Consider the following 8,531-nt stretch of genomic DNA (forward strand, 5'->3'; position numbering starts at 1 on the left):
AGTTCATACATACCAAAATGACATAACATAGTTCATGACACCAAAATACAAATACAAGACATAAAAGTTATAGACATGACATAACATAAATGCTATTCTTAGGTAGGATGTGGTGCTTGTGAGCAGGATCCAATTTCTTGAGTAGGCTATGTTGCATTCTTTGATTTCTTGTTCTTTCCCTTTGTAGTTTTTTGCTTCCTGGTCTTATTATCATTCTTTGTAGTTTTTTTCTTCTTGTTCTTATTGCCTCGCTTTAGCATGGCCTTATCTGTTGCCCTCTTTCCTTTGCCTGTTATCATGTTATGGCCCATAGACCCGCATTTGTGACATGTAATAGTTGCAAGCTTCCTTGGCAGAACATGTGGGTTTTTTAATTCATCATTGGTTTTGTTTCTTATCTTCTTGGACATCCAATTTTCCTTTTCATCACAAGTGGATTGACTATTAATGCATCATCTACATGCCATAGTTGGAGTCCATTTGTGTGGGGTAGATGATGTGTGAGTATGTATTTTGAAAAGTTGATTTTCTACACAACAGGACCACAACTTAATATCTAGTACATATGATACACACAATAACAAGACATAATATGAAACATAATTGGAAGGGGGTATTTTTTAGGGTGGTAGAACAGTTCCTTCATGTTTAGATATATGGAGTATTTTAAAAAACGAATCGGCCATCAACCTAATCAAAATAATGGGTCATGGGGTTACAAATCAAATTAGTGGAATATTGGTCAGACTGCATGACTGCTAACATGGTTTAAACAAATAAAAAATAAAAAATATTCAAGAAATAAATTTTTTGCATAAATTTCATAACTATAAAGTCTAAAGAAAAAATCTTTAAAAATATTCATGCAAATAAGTTAAATACCAATCTTACATAAATTTCAAATTTCCAAACATAACAAATTCCAATTTTTTTAAAAAAATCAAAATTTAACAAAATTATAAAAATTAAGTAAGTTTTAATCTCAAATAAGTTATAAAAGTATTATAATATATTTCAAAATATTTTCTAAATGTGAGGGAGAAGTTTTTTTTTTTGTTTCTTTTAATTTTTTTGGAATTTTTACCTGCCACCCTAAAATACGTCATTTTGACGAGTTGAAAAAAAATAAACATATAAAGATCAGTCTGTCGATTCAAGAAACTCATTGCTTCACTACTCTAACCGATGAATCGACTAGATCACATAAGTTTTCACCGTGCCAATTGCAAGTTGCAAGTCTTATGCCCTTACTAGACTGCCATACTTCGGTTCATTGTCCAACTGAGTGGTTCAGATCAAATTTTAGAACACTGGATATGTGATTCTTCGATTCACCATAATTTTTTCTACTAATTTATTTGTTAAAAAAATAAACTAAATTATCTTTAATAGGGTAAAACAAAAGATTAAAATATAAAAGCCTATTATCTTCAGACACATGTTTCCACCGTTAATTTTTTTCTTCAATAATTCATGTTATTCACTTTATAATTTAAAATAATAAAAAAATTCCAAATTTTTTATTCACTATTTTTTTGCAAGTTCATCAAGAAAGATATCATTTAATTAAGTAGAATGGGGTAAGAGTTGCAAAAGAAAAATAGTATAACAGATGGGAAGATGTATAGAGGAAAAATGGAAGAAGAAAAAAAAGGGTAAGTGTTACATGTGGATAGAAGAAAAATAGGAAAATATAAAGCAATTAAAATGGGTGTCAAAATAAAAAAGGGTAAGTGTTACATACAAACATTAACATGAAAACTTGCAATTTTTAGACTTAAAAGGATAAGTGTCATATTTTTTTACAGGACGGGCCACACTCACATCAAAGTCCACCCGCCCCATTTTTTTTGCGAGACGGACCTAAATGGGGCAGACATGCCCGTTTGTCACCCCTGGGTGAATACATACATTTTGATAAAAATTAGACTAGTAACCCTTTCAATTAAATAAGACACCCAATTATTTATATTAACTAAAATATCATTTTCATTTACCCCAATTTTTTTATATTGACTATGCTAGACGATAGGCAAAGATCTAGAGGGGTGAATAGATAGCTATTAAAATTTTTCTTGTATAAAAATTGTCTTAAAATTATTTTCTACTGTGGCAACCAAAAGCGATTCTGAATCGACAATCGTCTATCTCGAATTGTTAACGAAAAGATCGATATGCGTTAAACCGTATCGAATAAAGGAATTTAAATGATGAGAAAAATAATCAATATATTTTCTAATATAACGTTGTAATAAAATCACACAATGATAATCAATTTCCAATGAAATATTAACCAAAATTTGACTTAAACAATTTGTCTAACAGTTGGTGTGCAATCAATTATAATCAGATTTTTCTTTAGTTTTATTGATATAAAAATCCAATTGCAATTGTTTCTTTGTGTCTACCTAAAGGTAATATGTGTCGACCTGAAATGGACAAAAACTTTTGGTTTTGAAAATATTCAATATGTGTCGACCTGAATGCGTATGTATCGACCTATAGAAGAAAATTTACTTCTATTTGTCGTCCTGAAGATTGCATGTGTTGACCTGAAATGGGCAGAGTGTACTTTTTCAAAAATGATTCAGTATGTGTCGACCTGAAATACGGATGTGTCGACCTATAGAAGTAATTTTACTTCTATGTGTCAATTAATAACACACATGTGTCAACCTGAAAGTTCCAAAAGCTTTCTTTATGCAAAATCAATATTATGTGTCAACCTATGCATGTATGTGTATTTTTCATATAAAAACTTGATTTTTTTACTGCAACTTTTAAAAAATTAGGTTAAACCATGTTAATTTTCAAATATTTAAAAATATGGTAGTTCCTATCGTGTAAGTTTATATAAAAACAAAGTTAACACTACCAGATTTTTTGATAAATATAATATTTTATAATTTTCTAGATTTTCCAAAAATCTAATAGTTCGTATCCAATAGGCTTATAAAAAAACAAAGTTAACACTATTAATTTTTTTTGATAAATCTCGTATGGTTGTAGTTTTTCAAATATTTGAAAAAATCTGTATGATATTATAATTGTGTTTAAAAATGTATGATTTTATATCATGTATTTAAAAAATTCGGTATAACAAAATATGAATTTACACTAGATTTTTGGAAAAAAAATGGAATAAAATCATATTTTTTTTGAATTTTTTATATTATTACACACTTATTTTTAAATAATATGTGTAAAAACTATACTTTTATACCGCTTTTTTTCAAAAATCCGATAAATATTTTAAAAATTATGGAGAAATAAAAAAACCTAAAATGTCATAAAAATTCAGTATATTAATCTAAGAATTTGAAAAAATATATATAATTTTTTCAAAAAATTTAAACAGTTTTATTATAAATATTTTAATAAAATTGGATATAATGGGGGTGAAATATTTAATTGTAAGTGTGTAGGGACAAATTCTCCATTTTAATGCACTACAAAGCCCAAAGAAAATTGATGTTAAATTGGGCTTGGGTAGACTCTCTTGAACTCCGTACATTGAAATTGTTAAAATTTTGATACCAAATATTTATCAATATTGCATTTTCAAATTTTGTTTAGAATATTTTATTTATTTAAATTGAATTAGACATGAATGAAGTTATTATTGAAATGTTCGATGCATGGTTTTTATTTGTAGATTTAATGAATGTGCTCAATAGATATTTTTAAAATTAAGAGATGTTATGAGTTGTTAATTTATAAGTAAATATATATTAGTTGTTGTCTTTTGTTTTTATTACAATATTTTCTATTCAACAAAAATGTTGTTTTAGGCATCACGATTGAAAAATAACATGAAACTCTTATTATAACTATTAAGCATGACATATAAAGAAAATAAGATAAAGGAACCACAAGTTTTGGGATTGTAAAAATGTTGGAAAATATAAATGCAAATCAGTTTCATAAATTATTAGTTTGAAGGAAAGAGAATGAGAAGGGAGGGATTTTAATGGAGGAAAAGGAAGGTAAAAGATTCTTTTTTAGGGTAATACTAACTTATGTTCTAAGGGAATAAAATTTTAATTAAAAATATGTTTGGTTCACAAGAGAATGAGAGATATTTTATTAATAATTTACAATTGTATCCTTATAATCTTCTATAAGTCATATGATATCAAAGATGAAAAGTTCGTAAATATCTTTTGATAATAAAATATGCTTAAATGATTAAACACAATTTTTAATGTTGATTGATTAAAAAAAGTTATAATTTGTGAAATTTTGGATCGAATTCTAGTATTTCAATAGGGATAGCTTCTTGGTTGGACACAGTTTGAGCATGTTATCGAATCCTGTTCACATGCAGATGTCGAATTCCTGCATGTTGTAGTCGAAGTGTGTTCTAGCATGCAGTAGTCGATAATGTTAGGTTTGTAAGCATGTCGAATTGAGCATGTTTTCTTAGCTCAATTGTTTAATTTATCTTATAGCCTAAGGTAGCTTAGTAGTATACAAATAGACTAGTTCTCTTAGGTTGTTGAGAGATGTTGATTGTTGTTATTCACTTGTAATCTGTAAACCCTAATAGAGAAAGTGAATAGAAAAACAATTACAATCAATCCTAATATTTTTCTTCATTTTCCTTATTCTCTCTCTTTCGTAAAACCTAATAATGTTTCTTGTGTTTGTTCAAGAAACTCGATCTTTCTCATAGTTTTGGTTTTTTCTTGATGGTCCTCCGACACAGCAAACATGTGCGATGAGCATGGAGAAGAAGATGTCGTCAATGAAGTACAAGATTGAGAAATTTACCGGTGTGAATGATTTCGGTTTGTGGCGCTTGAAGATGCAAGCCCTTCTTGTTCAACAGGATTTTCTAGAAGCGTTACAGGGAGATGCAACTATGGATGATGCGCTAACAGAGAAGGAGAAAATGACTATGGTAGAGAAAGCCCACATCGCCATCGTATTGAGCCTTGGTGAAAAGGTTCTCTGACATGTGTCGAAGGAGAAGATGGTGGCAAGTGTATGGACGAAACTTGAAAGTGTGTACACGACCAAATTGTTGGCCAATCGCCTCTATCTGAAGCAAGCTCTGTATTCATTCAAGATCAATGAGTACAAAGTCTTGGCTGAGTAGTTGGATATGTTCAACAAGATGATTCTTGATCTTGAAAATATAGATGTCAATATTGATGATGAAGATCAAGGGTTGTTGTTGTGTGCTTTACCAAGTTCTCATGCTCACTTCAAAGAAAATCTCTGGTATGGAAGAGAGTCCCTCACCTTTGAAGAAGCTGAATCAACCTTGTAATCTAAGGATTTAAACAAACGAAATGAGCATAAGCCATCGTTTGTTGGTGAAGGTTTGTTGGTTAAGGGAAAATTCTCAAAGAAAGATGGTAAGTTTGAAAAGAAGAAGGGTAAAGTTCAACAAAAATTTTATGATGGTGATACTTCTACAATTAGGCGTTATCACTGTAAGAAGGAAGGTCACACAAGAAAAGTGTGTCCTGATTGAGAGAACAATCAAGGTGTGGAGGACAATGGTAATACAATCACTATACAAGATGATTTTGAATCAACTGTTCTTCTTATAGTTTCTAGCAGCAATTATTGCAAGGAATATACCATGGATTCAAGTTGAACTTGGTATATTACTCCAAACAAAGATGTGTTTGGGGAATTTTGTGATCAAGATGGTGGATCAGTGCTGCTAGGAAACAACAAAGCCTGCAAAATTATAGGAATTGGATCTGTAAGATTTAAGCTCCATGATGAGTCAATAAAGTTGTTGACCGGTGTCAGGTATGTACTTGATATTAAGAGAAATTTGATTTCTCTTGGTGAATTCAACAAGAAAGTATATGTTTTCAAAGGATAAAAAGGTATCCTAAGGGTAATAAAGGAGTCTAAGGAAGTCTTGAGAGGCATCAAAAGGAAAGGTCTTTATACCCTTGAGGCTAAGGTTGTAAGGGGCTCAACAGATGTGGTGTCCACAAAACCTGTGTCAAAGACTGAGTTATGGCACAAGAGAATTGGTCATGTCAGTAAAACAAGCCTAGTTGAATTGTCGAAACAAAATCTACTATGTGGTAACAAGGTTCAAAATCTAGAGTTTTGCAAACCTTGTGTATTTGGTTAATCTTGTTGGGTGAAGTTTAACAAAGGTAAACATAGAACATATAGATCCCTTGATTATATTCATGCTGATCTGTTGGGGTCTACAAAGTGTCCTTCGCATTCAGGTGCAAGGTATTTTCTATCCATAATTGATGATTATTCCAGAAAGTTATGGGTATTCATTCAGAAAGCTAAGGATGAAACTTTTGAAAATTTCAAAAGTTGGAAGACTTTGATCGAAAACTAAATTGGCAAGAAAGTCAAGATGTTGAGAACGGACAATGGTCTTAAATTTTCCAATGAGGAGTTCGACAACTATTGTGTTGTGCTTGGTATTGCAAGGCACAACACTACTGGAGGTACTCCCCAACAAAATGATTTAGCTGAAAGGTTAAACGAACCATTTTGGAAAGAGTTAGTTGCATGTTGGTTAGTGCTGGATTGAATAAGGTGTTTTGGGCTGAGGCTGTTTCGACAAAAGCGTATCTGATAAATAGATTTCCCTCGACTACCTTGGGGATGAAGACACCTAAAGAAATTTGATCGATACATCCACCTAATCTCGAGAGACTTAGAGTATTTGGTTGTGTAGAATATGCTCATATTAGGCAAGACAAGGTTGAACCTGGAGCTCTAAGATGCATGTTCATGGGGTATCCTGAAAGAGTCATAGCTTAAAGGTTGTGGTGCCTAATGAAGGATAGAAAAACACTTAGAAATGGGGGGGGGGGGGGGTTGAATAAGTGTATCTTTAAAACTTGTAAGATAAAAACAATTTGCACAATGATTTTTATCCTGGTTCGTTGTTAACTAAACTACTCCAGTCCACCCCCTTGGAGTGATTTACCTCACCTAAGGATTTAATCCACTAATCACACAAGATTACAATGGTTTTCCACTTAGACAACTTCTAAGTCTTCTAGAGTATACTGATCACAACCTGATCACTCTAGGAACAATCTGCTTAGATACCCTCTAAGACTTTCTAGAGTATACTGATCAACAACCTGATCACTCTAGTTCTTACAACTTCTTGTAAACAAATTCTTTTAAGAGTTACAATGCTTCTTATAAAGCTATTATCACAACTGTGATTTTCTCTTAAGTTTAAGCTTAATCTCACTAAAGTATTACAACAACAATGTAGTGGGGTTGATGATGAAGTTTGAGAGCTTTTTGAATTTGACAGCGTTTCTGTATATTTGCGCAAGTGTTGTATTCAGAATTCGTAACTTAGCTTCTCATCAGAACTTCATATTTATAGGCGTTTGAGAAGATGGCCGTTGGGAGCATTTAATGCTTTGCGTATTCCGTACAGCATTGCATTTAATGTTTCACTCTTTTGTCAACTACCTCGAGCCTTGCTTTCGCTGTGTCTACTGACATTGCCTTTCATAGCTTTCAACGTTCCTTTTGTCAGTCAGCGTAGCCTGCCAGCTAGTACTTGCTTCTGATCTGATGTTTGTGTGAACAACGTTTGAATATCATCAGAGTCAAACACCTTGGTGCAGAGCATCTTCTTGACTTCTGACCTTGAAGTGCTTCTGAGCGTGATACCATGAGAACTTCAGTGCTTCTGCTTCTGATCTCAAGTTCTTCTGATGCTTCCATAGACCCATGTTTTGATTCTGCTTGATCATCTTCTGATGTCTTGCCAGACCATATTCTGATGTTGCATGCTGAACCTTCTGAGTCAGTGCTTCTTGCGCTGATTTTGTGCATACTCTTTATATAATTCCTGAAATGGAAATTGCATAGTATTAGAGTACCACATTATCTCATACAAAATTCATATACATTGTTATCATCAAAACTAAGAATATTGATCAGAACAAATCTTGTTCTAACACCTAAATAAAGGTCACATGAGGATCAAGAGTCGAGATATAGTTTTTAATGAAACAAAAATGGTTTTCAATAAAATTGATGATGCTGGTTGAAATGTGAAAATTTATGAAGAGTAGCTGGAACAGGAAGAAATTTTTGTTAAGGTGGAGCATCGTGATGCTGAATTGCATAACCCAGATGAAGTCCAAAAAGAAGTAGAGGTTGCTGATGAGACTGAGGAAACTAAAAATGACTACATGTTGGCAAGGACAGGTCGAGAAGATTCATCAAGACCTGTCATACCCCAAAATTTTCCCATCATATTTTGGCTCACATAACTTTCAACTGCTCAAGACTATACAAGATTTGGGCACACTTACTTGTCTCCTAAGAAACAAGCCCTAAGATAGGGTTTTGCAGGAATTCATGGAGAAACCCGTAGGAAATTTCATAGAAGATTTCGCAGCAATTTCCCAGGAAATGATGAGGAAGATGATGAATAGTTCCTGGGACCACTAACTGTACGCGTGGATGGTTTGCTCAAATGCCACTGGCCAGTCAAATTCTCTATATCCTCTCTCCATACGTGCGTCATTACCATTGGGTGGTCAACAATCAAC

The sequence above is a fragment of the Vicia villosa genome, linkage group LG3 (assembly GCF_029867415.1).
Source record: "Vicia villosa cultivar HV-30 ecotype Madison, WI linkage group LG3, Vvil1.0, whole genome shotgun sequence".
NCBI classification, from domain to species: Eukaryota; Viridiplantae; Streptophyta; class Magnoliopsida; order Fabales; family Fabaceae; genus Vicia; species Vicia villosa.